Below are 15,871 nucleotides of genomic sequence, written 5' to 3'. Positions count from 1 at the left end.
TAAAACAGTTAAATCAAAAACTGGCAAAACTAAGAACAATGGACAATCCAACAATCATAGTTGGAGATTTTAATAGATCTCTCTCTCTTTAACTGTTAGCATTAGCAGACAAAAATATAAGTAAGGATAGAGTAGATGTAAACAGCATAGTTAACAAACTGGACCTAAATGATATGTATATACAGTTCTGCATCCAAAAATTATAGAATACACATTCTTTTTAAATAAACATGAAACATTTAACAAAAATGATTATATACTAGTCACTACAGTAAATCTTTAAAAAATTTAGTGGATTGAAATCACATGTAGTATTTCCTCTGATCACAATGGAATTAGGCTATAAATCAATAACAAAAAGATAATGAGAACATACACTTATCCTATGACCCTAGAAACCTGCCAACTTAACACAAATGGCTACATTTGGCAGGAAAGAAACTATACAATAATGTTTATAAAGTTGAACATCTAGCCTTTTATTCATCCATAATAGAAGGAAAAGTTACGTTATATGTTCATAATAGAATAATGAATGAATTACTTCTACACACAACAGCATGAGTTTTGCAGGTGTAATGTGAAGAAATGAAAAGCCAGGCACAAAAAAGGCATACATACTGTATAATTCCCTTTGTAAATTTCAAAACAAGTAAAATTAAGCTATAATGATACAAGTCAGAATAGTATTTTGTTTTCTTATCATATACATGTTATACCTCATTAAAAGTATGTTTAAAAAAATAAATAAATAAAACCCAAAACCTCCTCAAGATAAAAAAAAGTAGAAGGGTTTTTTGGGTGAAGAAAGGTGTGCAAACATTGCAAACAGAAATTTCTTGGGTTCAAGTTTTATATTCTCCATGAACTTTCCTTCACCTACTAAACTTACTGTTAAACTCCATTATCATTTTCATCTGCAATTAATTATGGAAATAAATATTCTAGCTAATTGCATTATTTAATTGTCTCAGATCTTTGCTCTCCCCCATCGTGTGGGGCATGTAGGGCAGCATGATGTAGCGACTAAAGACACAACCCTAGAGACAGACTACCTGATTTAAACCCCAGTTTAACATTTGAGCAAGTCATTTAAACTCTCTGGGTCTTGATTTCTTCACTGTAATGAGAGGTAATGGCAATACCTGTGTCATCGTGTTGTTTTCAGGATTCATTGAGTCAATAATTAGTTAAAACAATGTCTGGTACAAAAGTGAGCACTCCACAAATATTTGCGATTGTTATTGTAATTACCTTGGGGGGGGGATTGGACCACTCCTTCTATTTGTTTTAAAGCCATCTAATACCTGGAACTATACTGAGCAATCAAGAAGACGGGATTTCTGGAAAGCTAGAGGCAAAGATATTTTGAGAACTGACTCTGTTTTCTCTGCATGGATGAGGATGAGCTTACACTGATGACAATTTTGGCTCATGAACCAGAAGCTTAAATAGAGCTGCATAAATTAGTGTGTTAAGAATAAGATGGAAAAAAAATTGTTTTCTCAACACTGGCGGCACCCTACAACCCTAGTGTCAAGAGCAGCTTAGTGCTCTGCTAGGGAACCAAATGGCGAGTGCCAACACATGTAAACTCAGTCCCTTCCCTGTGCAATCACCTTGCTTCCACTGTATTCTTCGTTCATAGCGAAGTAGGCTGGGAACCTCCAGCGAGGGTTCGTGTGTCATTTTCTGCAAATGTGTAAACTATCTGAACTCTGAAAGCCTGTATGTTAAGTACTACTACTACCAATAAGGTTTGTAGATTTAATTGAGTCAAATTATACTGATTTGCACTGAAGTGAATCTTGAAAGATGACTAAGAACCAGAATAGCTTAATTGCTTAAGTCTCAGGCTTTGGAGTCAGATGGATTTGAGTTTCATATACCAGATGTATGTATTTTCACAAAACATTTAACTTCGCAGGGTCTCAGCTTCTCCATTTGTAATATGTGGTCAATAATTATAAGAACCCCATAGGATTGATGTAAAGATTAAATGAGATATATATCTGATACATGTGTTAAGCACTCAGTAAATCATAGCAGTTACTGTTATTGTGGATGTTATTTATTTATATTTTAAATTTCTCTCAGCCATGAGACTTAAACTTGGCTGAACTGAATTGTGAAAATTAGGTGTAAGCCTTACAAATGTGTCCCTTCCTTATTTTTTAAACTCTGTTATGTTTTTATTCTTCTGGAAACCCTCAGAGTTTGGACAGGATAGGCACTATTATCTGCAGTTGGCATATGAAAAAATAATATAAGAAGATAAACTTATTTGTCTAACAATCCCATGACTGTTGGTGTTAGAGAAGAACCTGGCCTTTTCAATGCTAATCTTGAGATTTGTATTCCTTCCTGTTCTGTCTATATTCTTACCTCTTATAACCAGGGAGAGAGTATTCATCACCCCCATGTAGAGGAGTCTGGAAACAGAGATATTATCCTAAATTAGTAGTACAATATCTCATCTTTTCAGATGTGGTAGTAAGATGGTTGACACTGGTCAGTACAGGTTTCTAAGAGGTCTAAGAGGTTTGATACTGACATTCACTTAAGGATGCCCCCTCCTTCTGAACCCAGTATTTCACTCTCCCACACTAGAGCTCACTTTAGCCTCTCCCAGCATAGCCTTTCATCTTGCTACATTCTCCTTGTTCTGAAGTGGCCTTTTTCTGGTCCTCCACCTACCAGGCTGGAGATGGTTATCTTACCTGTGGCTCCCCAGTTTGTTGCTCTTCATTTCAAGCCACCAACAGAGACTCAATCCTCAGTTTTTACATGGACACTTAGTTTCCTTGAGGAACCTGTAGGTCAACAGCCATGCCATTGAATTTTCTTGAAGGTGACCCTAGGACTGGAGGAGGTGATCTACTTGCCCTCTCAGCACTATCTGTAAGCTTTGTGAGGACAGAGGACATTGTCTCTCTTCCCTGCGGAATCCTGGTGGGGAGGGGTCACAGAACAGAGGAGATGCTTATTACATATTTGCTGAATAAATGAATGATGTTTTAAATCAGAAACCACTCACATTTTTTCTACCTTTGGTTATCCCTTTTACAATACATTTATTGGATTACATTAAGTTAGATTAGGTTTAGATTCTGTTTAAAATATTTGGGTTTGGGGTTGCCAGGAAGATTACTAACTGGAGTTTAAGTGTCCTGGCTCTGGGGTACCTAGATGGCTCAGTCAGTTAAGCATCAGATTTCAGCTCAGGTCATGATCTCACGGTTCATGGGTTTGAGACCCACATCGGGCTGTGTGCTGACAGCTCAGAGCCTGGAGCCTGCTTCACATTCTGTGTCTCCCTCTCTCTCTTCTCCTTTCCCACTCATGCTCTGTCTCTCTCTGTCTCTCAAAAATAAATAAATGTTAAAAAAATTAAAAATAAATCTATCTATCTATCTATCTATCTATCTAATCTATCCCTGGCTCCTTAGAGTAGTGTTTCCTGCCCATACCCTGCTCCAGGTATTTATGACCACAAATTTACCTGATTTTGAAGGTTGATTTTAGACTAAATGAATTAAAAATAGCACTATTTTGTCTTAATTAAATTCAGGCTCTAAGTTACTTAGGAAATTTCAGATGTAAGGTTTTCTGTTCCTTAAGGTCACAGGATATTCTTAAAATTGGCTTTTTAGTCTGAGATGCTGTTTCCATTCTCATTGCCTATCATACAGAATAGCATTTATGATTAGTTGTATTTGATCTTCCATAATAGGACATTGAGCCACCTCTTCTGGGCCCCCAAAACCCAACCAACCAACCAACCAACCAACGAAAAACGTTGAACAAACCAACTCGACAACAGCAAAGTGTAAGCCAGCCTATGCTGGGCACTGAGGTGGTAGACTCTGGATTCTAAGTCCTGTGTGCCTGCAGAACCCTGGGCCTTCATGATGCTCCCCTGGGAGTAGGGGAAGGTTTTTTCCCCCGCTCCCCTTCTGTGCCAGGGCAGCTGGAAAAGCTTTTAATCTACTCTATTTCAAACAGCTGCAAGCGAAGAAAAAATATCATGGGAATATCCAGACTTGGGCAGATAATAGCCCTCCTCTTTGTATCCCACTTATTAATCCATAGGAAGGAAGGGGAGAAACAGTTTTTTGGATGGTCAACTATCCGTGCACAGTAGTTTGATGCTGAGCCCTTTTCACATGCAGTCAGAATAAAAATGAAACCCCACTACTTGTTTTGCCCATTAGATAGCATTATCTCCATGGAACGCCAATTCATATCTCTTTGTGCTGTGTGTGGTTCTCACATATGGGATTTTAATAACCTCCATGCTGTGCTATGAATTTATAAGCAGGGCCAATAGAGGAACAGCACCACAGGACTTTATTTTTTCATTATTACTCTTTTGAAAAACAGGGTCTGCCTCATTTCTGTAAGGTTCTTTTGGCAGCTCTGGCAATGTTGCAGCTAGTGGTATAGTTGTTACTGTGGAAAGGAATAAGCTCTTTATTTATTTGCTATCTATTTTTTCTGGACTCCCTATCTCACCCTGTCCTGCCTTTAGCCACCTTCATAATATCCTATGGCATTGTACTTGCAGCTTCAGTGAACTGATTATACAGAAACAGGCCCTGTTCTTCAGCACTATAGTTCATCTTATATTGTGATATTTTTTTCCTGCACCTCCTTTTAAATGTGCCTGCATTTGTCCTCTGTACAATTCTGCATGTTCAAGAAGCCTGTTTAGTGCAGTGGTTAGGAAAGCAGGCTCTGGAGTCATCTAGTCCTGAATGTGAATGCTGGTTTTTCTCTCTGATCCTGGAGAAGTTATTAGGATTTCATTAGCTCATTTATAAAACAGTAATGATAAGCCTTCCTCCTAAGATTGCTGTGATGGGTATTGGTATTTATTTATGAATTGTTCTATTCAGTATTTGACAAAGCGTTAACAGAACTTGCCATTATTGTTGTTATTCACTCAACAAATATTTGCTGATTGCCTGCGAGATGTCAGACACAATTATGGATGCTTGAGTCATATAGGGAACAGAACAATTTCCTTGCTTTTATAAAACTTATCATAAAATTATTAAATAACCATTAAAATTGCAATTGAAAATTATGCTTTCTACCTTTATCCAGTGGCCCTTAAAATCTGTCTTTTTCTCTTCTTCATTAAACATAGGAGTTAATAATGATTTTATACTCTTGTATCCAGATGAATATCCTACTGTGTTTTTATTCTTTACTTTCCTTGTTTTCTAACCTCTTTTCTGTTTTCATGTTGTGCCCATTTAGACTGGCCTGCTTAAACAAGAAAAGTCCTGTGATCCTGGCTTCTCCAGCTACCATAACCTTTTCATCACAAATTTAAGTCTGTTTTAGTTCATTCCCTCTAACTCAGTGTGATACTTTATCTGAAATTTCATATTAGACCTTTTGGATATTAAAGTAAAATGTAGGTTAAGAAAGCAATTTTTGAGAAGTTCAGGAGAAGAAAGAACTCAGGGGCTAAATCCTGACATGTCTATTTCAAGACAATCTGTCCAGCAGGGCCCCTGACTAGGAATCTACTTATAGGTGGGTTTTGACACATGTACACACATGTACTCCTGTACACACAGACATGTATATATGTGGTTTAGACAGTGACTACACTCAGTGTATTTTATACTGTTGCTCAGTTCAATGGAATGAATTGTATATCCCATTGGTATCAGAGGTCTCTATATTCTTGGAGATTCCTCTGAATTCGTTGAACTTAACAAAATTTAAGATTTATGCTCTGAAAGACAGATACCATATGTTTTCACTCTTATGTGGATCCTGAGAAACTAACAGAAACCCATGGGGGAGGGGAAGGAAAAAAAAAAGAAAAAAAAGAGGTTAGAGTGGGAGAGACAGCCAAAGCATAAGAGACTCTTAAAAACTGAAAACAAACTGAGGGTTGATGGGGGGGTGGGAGGGAGGGGAGGGTAGGTGATGGGCATTGAAGAGGGCATCTTTTGGGATGAGCACTGGGTGTTGTATGGAAACTAATTTGACAATAAATTTCATATAATAAAAAAATACAGTAAAAAAAAGTTTTATGCTCTGAAAAATATAAGATGGCTGTGTGAATAAAGTAGGATCCTACTTAACATTGATATTGGGTAATGGTGCTAAAACCACTCTATCACTAAACATCACAGCTAAGTCTTTTAACCAATGTGATATTTACAGTGCATCTGAAACTACTTTTATGTGTTCAGAAATATTTATTAACATCTACTTTGGGCCAGGCAACGTGTTAGTGTTGTTGATATAGTGGCAAACGGAATGTTCTCTTAACCTCCAAGAAATTTAGGGACTAATGGGAAAGACTGACAATAAATGAGTAAATGGATTAAGAAGTACGCAATTATATCTGAAGGTACACTATTGTGTGCTATAAAAGGGCCTAATGGGGAGGATTTACCTTGAACTTGAATAGGTGGTCAGGAAAAGGCTTCTTTGAGAAGCTGACATTTCAGTTGGGTCCTGCACAATGAGAAGGAATTTGCAAAAATGGCTTGACAATAGAGCGTAAAGTATTCCAGGAAAAAAGAGACAATGTTCCAAGTCCTGAGGCTGTGGCAAGAACATGACATGGTCAAGAAACAAATTAAGTTTGCTGTCTGGCTGTGACTGAGAGGTCCAGAGTCCAGGGTGCCTGAAGCCACATGAAGGGTTTAGAGTTTATTCTACATACAGCGGGAGCCTTGTTGATTTGTGGTTAACAAAAGTGAAAATGCAATCCCTGTAAGGTTTCTTCTACCAGGGAATGCCAGAGGGCAGCATCTTACTGTGTGTAGTTAGTGTTTTGATTCAGTTACTTTTATGGACCTATAGCTTTGTGAGAGGAGGATATGTGAATTCCAGAGCCTACAATCCCCATGTTTATTTTGAATGCTAATTACCACAAATATGTTTTTAATTGGTAGCTGTGTATCTTAGACACACTTCATTACATTTAACCTTTGAGATCAGTTTTAATTCACCCTTTAAAAAAAGTTTTCTATTAAGAAAGTATGGCACACATCAACATTTTAATTACTTTCTTCTGGAAGATTGTTGTATTGGACAGAATTTAATTGTCACGGAGGAAATGACAAAATGATCATACTTTGAGTAAATAATGCAAAATAAGATCAAGTGCCAAACATCCCAATGCATTTGTTGTCTAGATGATTTAGTATTGTGCCTTTACAGAATACTGTTTGTACACTCAGCCTCGCTTTTTGGTGCCATTTATTAAGAATGTATATAATTTAATTTTTCATAATAGCCAACAGTTTAAAACAGCTGGATATTTGCTTTTTCCTCTTTCAGTAATGTGCTCCCACTTCCTATCATTGTATCATACTGACCTTTAATCCAGCCTCTACACACAAACCCGGTGATATGTATGATTCTTGTTTTAATGGGTTTTGATAGATTTTTCTGTGCTCATTTATTTATATAATGATTTATTATTTATGTTGGTTTCATGGCGCTTTTATTTCTGTGTTTTGTATTGGTGGAGCCACCTTGTATTCTAACAAATATTTCTTCACTGGGTATACATGAATTTTAGGTAAGTTGTTGCAGATAAATAAACATTCATGATTTTTTCTACCCACTATCTGCATCTATTATTGTCTTTAATCTCCAAGGTTTTTTTTGGCTTTGTTTGTTTGTTTTGCTTTTTAAAGGAATTTATTGAATTAAATCTGAGCCAGTGAGAGGGACTTTGGTGTTAACTAAAGAGATGGCATTACAGATGGCTGCCTTTCCCTGGCATCTACATTATTGATACTTGATTAACTATCAAACTTCTATAATACTAGTATCCCAGGGTGCCTGGGTGACTCATTCAGTTGAGAATCTGAATCTTGATTTTGGCTCAGGTTATGATCTCATGGTGGTGGGATCGAGCCCTGTGTCGGGCTCTACGTTGAGCATGGAGCCTACTTAAGAATCTCTCTCTTCCTCTGACCATCTCCCCTATGCACGCTCACTCTCCCTTTCTCAAATAAAATATATAAAACTAGTATCCTTCAAATTCTAAAACTTAGCTAAGATTTATTAAAGATTCTGCTACTGGTAATCAACCTTTTAGCTAATGGAGCATGTATTGATTTTTTTTTTTTTTTTTTTTTTTTTTTTTCACAGAGGATGGTTCCCTCCCAAGGGCTTTTGGCTCCAAAGACTAAGTGTTGCTTTGTGGATTTGGCAGGCCTCAGAGGAGCCTCGCTGCTGGGAACTGAAATGCTCAGAGCCTGCCAACCCAAAACCACTGTGTTTCTCACAGCCCTCCAGTGCCAAAACTCTGTGTGCCAAGGAAACAGAAATCTATCTAGAAAATAAACTGTTTTCTCTTGACTTTTCCTCTAGGAAGACTAGAAGCTAACCTCTAAGTTGTTTTGTGGTTAAAAAATGACTTAGGATGTTCCGTTGGAACTTTAATCCTACATATTTATATAGAAAACAAATTGGTGCATGATTTATGCTCCCCAAATCATTGTGCTCCCAATTCCTGAAATGTGTATTTTTTTAAAAAGTGATCAGTGTAATTGTTGGGGTGGTGATGGTGGTGGTGGTGAGCTAAGCAGCCCCTGTGTGTGACAGGCCTCAGGTGTGAGTGTGTGTTGTGAGTGTAGGATGGGATATGAAGGTTATCCGAGCTGGTTGGTTGTATACAAATGTACATGGTTTATGTGGACAGGTAGTGCTGATGAGAGCAGTAAGAGATGCCTTTACTTGCTAACAGAACTCCTTGTAGGAGTGCATATTCTTTAGAAACAAGTTGCAAAGCTATTATATATTATATATATATATATACACACATATACACATATATTATATATTATTATATATTATATATAACATATTATATATAATGTATAATATATATAACATATATTATATATAATATATTACATATATTACATGTATTATATTACATATATATTATATACATATACATATGCATATGCATATACATATACATTCTCAACCTCAGCACTACTGACATTTTCGGCTGATTAATTCTTAGCGGGGGTGTGGCTTTGCTCTTCATTGTAGGATGTTGAGCAGCATTCTTGGCTTCTACTCACTAGATGCCAATAGTACCACTGCCACCTTCCACCCCCAGTTATGACAGCCAAAAATATCTCTAGACATTTGAAAATATCCCCTAGGGAACAAAATTTATCCCAGTTGAGAATCACTATTTTAGACCCAGGTACTTGGAAAAATGTTCCTATAAATCAATACGTTAAGTGTAGGGGTTTTTAAAGTTTTTTTAGAGACTAGATTTCCCCCATCTTATCTCATTATTTTCAATAACATTCAAATTCAAAAGCCATTGCCCAATGCTAGCAAAATTCTGAATAGAAAGTAAACATCTCCCTTTTTATTAGATAAGATGTCCAGCAATGAAAATCTCTGGATTTAAAGAGCTTGTTAAGATGTATTATGTCAGATGAAAAGTGCTATTTTAATAACTCATTATTATTCTTAGCATGGACCTTTTATTTTAGAAAAATGGATAATTAGCATTTTGGCTTATCACTTTCTCTCCATGAATACAAATAATTTGATAGACAGACAACCAAGAGAGACTTCATTAAATAATGGGTCTAATCAGCCTGGGACTAGAGTAAATTAGGGGTTATACTTCCAGCTTGAGAGTTGGAAATCAGAGTTTGGTGGCCATGTCAACCCATTCATACAGGATATTTTTGTTGACTGACCTAATGTTGCAGTCAAAAACCAGAGCACAGGTCAATCGGTTAGAAATAAGAGTCAAAACTCATCTTGGGAAGCCACAGGCTACTCTGCATTTAACTTAACAGCTGGAAAACTGCAAGAACCCATTCAAATCATAACTACCAGACCTACGGTATTTGGACTTACCAGCTTCAATTTTAAGATAATGGCCCATTATTAATGTGAAAGTATTAGTAAGTTTTCCCAGGGGAAAAAATATCAGCTTGGAACCATTCCCCTTTGCATACATTATACACTTTACTGCCATCTGTGGTTATCCATACTCTGCATAAAACTTTACTAGTTTTCCAAAAAGACTACAAATAGCCCTTTATTTTTTTGAGAATAGTCTTCCTAACATCCAGCCAGGAAATCTATTATGAAATTAATTTTCTTTTTAAAATTTGTTGTGTAATCTATCCTTTTGTTTCTAAGAAACCAAGCCCAGCGCCATGTTTGATTTGGAACTGCCTCACTGTCGCTGGGAGACAGATAACCATTAGAGGAATTTTCCTGGCCTTGGTTGTCTTTTGAAGCTTGCCATGCAGTGTTAAGAAAAGATCATGACTGTTACTTAGGTTTCCTCTGTGGGGCAGAAAGGGAACTTCGATCTGAGAAATTATTCCCATCATGAGCTAGAGGAATGATTTTCGTCACAATGCGTGCTCTACATTCACGATCCAGCCCACACAGAAAAGCCTTCACTCTGTGTGTCCTTAAGCTGCATCTGATGTTTTCTACGTAGCACTTTTTTTTACCAAGCAGACTTATGTGGGGGAAAAAATGAAAGAAGCAAGTGTATGGATGCTTCTGAAACATATTTATTACCAACATCTGCTAAGAAAAATAACAAAGCTAAAGCCAAAGCAGAAAGATTTTACTAGTCCTGAAGGGAATCCTCAGATGACACAAACGCAGAAAATAAAAAGCCTTCATTTCCTCTTGCAAAGTGTGTGTATGTGTGCTTTTATTTATTAATCACAAGATTTGTTATTGATACATCTCTACTAACTCCTGAGAAGGGTCGATCTGGGTAACTAGGGAGTCTAGGGGGCTGAGTGAGTGATAGTTGTGAGAGTCCAGCTGGGAAGAACCATCAGGAGAAATATATCACTTTGTGAAGAAATGCAGAGAAATAGAGTCTGGGGTGTGTCACTAGGAAGAAACGAAGATCTGGGAGGGGAAAGCCCTCTTTCATATCCCCAAACGGTCTTCCACTAAATTTATATTGCCCACTAATGACTGTAGGTTTTTTTTTTCTTTCTTTTATGGGAGATGAATAGTAATGTTGAATTGCATTCAAGGTTGTCAGGTGGGCAAATACAGTGGTTGCCCACGGATAACTAATAAATGAATTGTAGAACTTAAAAAACAGAGAATCATGAAGTTGAGAAATGTATGCAAAAGCACCCAGCCTAGAAAATGACAGAGAGGAATCTGAACACAACTCTGATAGCAAAGTCAGTGCTTATTTGTGTTGTACTATGCTGCCAGAAGATGGTTCTATTCTCATTTTCTTAAAACACATTAAGTTCTTTTCAGATAAGAAGGAAGTGGAATATGATGAAATGGTGCATGTTGGTTGTATTGAAATGACTATATGCAGTGATCTATTTTTATATATGAAAGTTTACATACTAAACTTTCAAAGTCCTGGTATTAATAGCTTTCATTTTGAATCATGTCTTCATTTTTTTTTAATCATCTTTTTTTTGAAGTTTTTTTTTTTTTTTTTTTTTTTTTTTTTTGAGAGTGGGAGAGTGCAAGTGGGGAAGGAAGGGGTGGAGAGAGAGAGGGAGAGACAGAATCCCAAGCAGACACCGCACAGTCAGTGCAGAACCCCATGTGGGGCTCAAACCCACAAACCACGAGATCATGACCTGCGCTGAGATCAAGAGTTGGATGCTCAACTGACTGAGCCACCCCGGTACCCCATCATGTCTTCATTATTTAATCTGTATTGGAAAATCTGGTTTATGGGCAAATGTATGCTTCCAGCACTGGAAAGATAGAGAAATGATATGGCCATGGTATAGCAAACTGCCTGTCTCCTCTCACAAGAAACAAATATTCAGTTGGAACAAGTCCTATTTTTGTGAAGTGTTACCTATTCTTTGCTGAAAATTAGTATTTGTTGATAGCAGTTACACACACACACACACACACACACACAGAGGCATATCATTTTCATAACAATTAGAACTAGAAAAATTATTTGGCTTTTCACAGCTCCCTCTCACTTCTCCACGTCGCAAATGAAATTCTGGGAAACAGAAAGGTTATTTATTTATTTTTATGGCCAGGCTGGTATATATTCAATAATATATCCATACATAATTCATCAGCTTAATTAGGCCCTATGCTTTAGATACGCAGCTACAGACGGGAGCCCAAGCGTGAGGTGGGGGGCTGTGACGAGGACCGTGTCTCAGCTGCTGCACCCAGCCAGGACTTGTGCACAGTTTACATTTCCTTCTTTTCAGGAAAGGCAAGGACACCCATTCTTTTCATAGCCTGTCAGTAAACCTATTTTGTAAATGAAACAAAAAATAAAAATTTGTTTACATTTTGGATTGCCTGTGCTTTTTTTTTTAATTTTTTTTTTAACATTTATTTATTTTTGAGACAGAGAGAGACAGAGCATGAACAGGGGAGGGGCAGAGAGAGAGGGAGACACAGAATCTGAAACAGAATTGCCTGTGCTTTAATGTTTTATGGCAACTGACCCTGTTTTAACTTCAGGGCCTTATTTTTTTATTTCAGCTTCAAAATATGTAAAGGAGCTACAATACTCAGTGCTTGAGAGATGTTCAAATTGCCCTTTATCAGAATGATCCCATGGAGAATTCTAAACTCCAGTTACATAGGTTTTGGAGAAGACTCTACGGAAGTCTGAAATCTCTTAAAATTGTGACGACTGTGCACCATAATTTTCAATAAAACATTTTGGTTCATTCATCCTGTGAATAATTATTTGTTTATTGTTGCCCTTGCTCTTCTGAGGCCTGAGCGAGGTCTTTAGTTTGTCTAGTTGCTGGAGTCTTGGGTACTAGAAGGGTGGTAATTTTCAGTTTTAGCTAATTGCTATGCTTTACATGGTCACAGGGAGTGAGCATTTTAGAAAGCCACTTCATTAAAGCATTAAAATACTGGGGCTCAGTAATTTCATTTACTGGGTCAATAACCATGATATCTAGAAGAAGATTTAAAATAGTTTAAAAATAATTATTCAAACAAGAAAGGGATTTCAAACTATAGTTACTGCAGTAATAAAGGAAAGAGAGTCTCCAAAGCAAGTATAAATATTATATTTAAATCTTACTATCAGATTCCTATAATTCAAAGGCTTTATTTAGCTTGTCCAGTAGTAGATCACAAAATCTAAGACCAGAAATAAACTTTAGCACGCATCTAGTCTCGATGTAGAAATTAATTTTTTTTTCTTAAAAAACACTTATCATTCCGTATCTGGACTGACAGCCTATATGTTTGTTTTTTCATAGAGCATTCACAAATTTCTTATTCAGTTTTTACCCCTAGGTATTTTGCATTTGGTTGCTATTATACATTAAATAGTTTTCAGTTATAGTTCTTTTCTTTTGCTGGTATACTATGGATGTAATTGTGTTTTTGGTATTTATTTATTTATTTATTTATTTTTAATATAATTTATTGTCAAATTGGTTTCCATACAACACCCAGCACTCATCCCAACAGGTGCCCTCCTCAATGCCCATCACCAACTTTCCCCACTCCCCCAACCCCCATCAATCCTCAGTTTGTTCTCAGTATTTAACAGTCTCTTATGGTTTGCCTCCTTCACTCTCTGTAACTTTTTCCCCCCTTCCCCTCTCCCATGGTCTTCTGTTAAGTTCCTCAGGATCCACATATGAGTGAAAACATATGGTATCTGTCTTTTTCGCCTGACTTATTTCACTTGGCATAATACTCTCCAGTTCCATCCACTTTGCTACAAATGGCCAGATTGCATTCTTTCCCATCACCAAGTAGTATTCCATTGTATATATGAACAATATCTTCTTTATCCATTTGTCAGTTGATGGACATTTAGGCTCTTTCCATAATTTGGCTATTGTTGAAAGTGTGATATAAACATTAGGGTACAAGTGCTCCTATGCATCAGCACTCCTGTATCCCTTGGGTAAATTCCTAGCAGTGCTATTGCTGGGTCATAGGGTAGATCTATTTTTAATTTTTTGAGGAACTTCCACACTGTTTTCCAGAGCGGCTGCACCAGTTTGCATTCCCACCAACAGTGCAAGAGGGTTCCCGTTTCTCCACATCCTCTCCAGCATCTATAGTCTCTTGATTTGTTCATTTTAGCCACTTTGACTGGCGTAGGGTGGTATCTCAGTGTGGTTTTGATTTGTATTTCCCTGATGAGGAGTGATATTGAGCATGTTTTCATGTGCCTATTGGCCATCTGTATGTCTTCTTTAGAGAAGTGTCTATTCATGTCTTCTGCCCATTTCTTCACTGGGTTATTTGTTTTTCGGGTGTGGAGTTTGGTGAGTTCTTTATAGATTTTGGATACTAGCCCTTTATCCCATATGCCATTTGTAAATATCCTTTCCCATTCCGTTGGTTGCCTATTAGTTTTGTTGATTGTTTCCTTTGCAGTGCAGAAGCTTTTTATCTTCATGAGGTCCCAATAGTTCATTTTTGCTTTTAATTCCCTTGCCTTTGGAGATGTGTCAAGTAAGAAATTGCTGCGGCTGAGGTCAGAGAGGTCTTTTCCTGCTTTCTCCTCTAGGGTTTTGATGGTTTCCTGTCTCACATTCAGGTCCTTCATCCATTTTGAGTTTATTTTTGTGAATGGTGTAAGAAAATGGTCTAGTTTCATTCTTCTGCATGTTTCTGTCCAGTTCTCCCAGCACCATTTGTTAAAGAGACTGTCTTTTTTTCCATTGGATATTCTTTCCTGCTTTGTCAAAGATTAGTTGGCTATACATTTGTGGGTCCAATTCTGGAATCTCTATTCTATTCCATTGGTCTATGTTTCTGTTTTTGTGCCAATACCATCCTGTCTTGATGATTACAGCTTTGTAGTAGAGGCTAAAGTATGGGATTTTGATGCCTCCCACTTTGGTCTTCTTCTTCAAAATCACTTTGGCTATTCAGCGTCTTTTGTGGTTCCACACAAATTTTAGCTTGTTCTAGCTTTGAGAAGAATGCTGGTGCGATTTTGATTGGGATTGCATTGAATGTGTACATAGCTTTGGGTAGTATTGACATTTTAACGATATTTATTCTTCCAATCCATGAGCACAGAATGTTTTTCCATTTCTTTGTATCTTCTTCAATTTCCTTCATAAGCTTTTTATAGTTTTCAGCATACAGATCTTTTACATCTTTGGTTAGGTTTATTCCTAGGTATTTTAAGATTCTTGGTGTAATTGTGAATGGGATCAGTTTCTTTATTTGTCTTTCTGTTGCTTCATTATTGGTGTATAAAAATTCACCTGATTTTGTACATTAATTTTGTATCCTGTGACTTTGCTGAATTCATGTATCAGTTCTAGCAGACTTTTGGTGGAATCTATTGGGTTTTCCATGTATAGTATCATGTCATCTGCAAAAAGTGAAAGCTTGACTTCATCTTTGCCAATTTTGATGCCTTTGATTTCCTTTTGTTGTCTGATTGCTGATTCTAGAACTTCCAACACTGTTTTAAACAACAGCAGTAAGAGTGGACATCCCTGTCGTGGTCCTGATCTCAGGGGGAAAGCTCTCAGTTTTTCCCCATTGAGGATGATATTAGCTGTGGGCTTTTCATAAATGGCTTTTATGATGTTTAAGTATGTTCCTTCTATCCCGACTTTCTCGAGGGTTTTTATTAAGAAAGGATGCTGAATTTTGCCAAATGTGTTTTCTGCATCGATTGACAGGACCATATGTTTCTTATCTTTTCTTTTATTAATGTGATGTATCACATTGATTGATTTGTGGATATTGAACCAGCCCTGCAGCCCAGGAATGAATCCCACTTGATCAAGGTGAATAATTCTTTTTATATGCTGTTGAATTCGATTTGCTAGTATCTTATTGAGAATTTTTGCATCCATATTCATCAGGGATATTGGCCTGTAGTTCTCTCTCTTTTTTTTTTTTT

The 15,871-nt window shown here is 37.0% G+C and overlaps 1 protein-coding gene and 1 long non-coding RNA gene across 3 annotated transcripts in view; one reads left to right on the top strand and one right to left on the bottom strand.

The window, feature by feature from the left end:
- The window catches only part of ST6GALNAC3 (ST6 N-acetylgalactosaminide alpha-2,6-sialyltransferase 3), a 535,521-nt gene that overhangs the window by 296,783 nt on the left and 222,867 nt on the right, over nucleotides 1-15,871 (top strand). The window lies entirely within an intron of this gene.
- LOC125912501 (uncharacterized) overlaps nucleotides 11,561-15,871 on the bottom strand; it is a 21,446-nt gene continuing 17,135 nt past the window's right edge. The window contains exon 4 of the long non-coding RNA XR_007454762.1: nucleotides 11,561-12,264. This is a non-coding gene — a long non-coding RNA (uncharacterized LOC125912501). The remainder of the gene's footprint in view (nucleotides 12,265-15,871) is intronic.

This window comes from Panthera uncia (assembly GCF_023721935.1).
Source record: "Panthera uncia isolate 11264 chromosome C1 unlocalized genomic scaffold, Puncia_PCG_1.0 HiC_scaffold_4, whole genome shotgun sequence".
NCBI classification, from domain to species: domain Eukaryota; kingdom Metazoa; phylum Chordata; class Mammalia; order Carnivora; family Felidae; genus Panthera; species Panthera uncia.
Note: the sequence above shows the minus strand (reverse complement) of the source record. Positions and strands in the feature narration are given on the sequence as shown.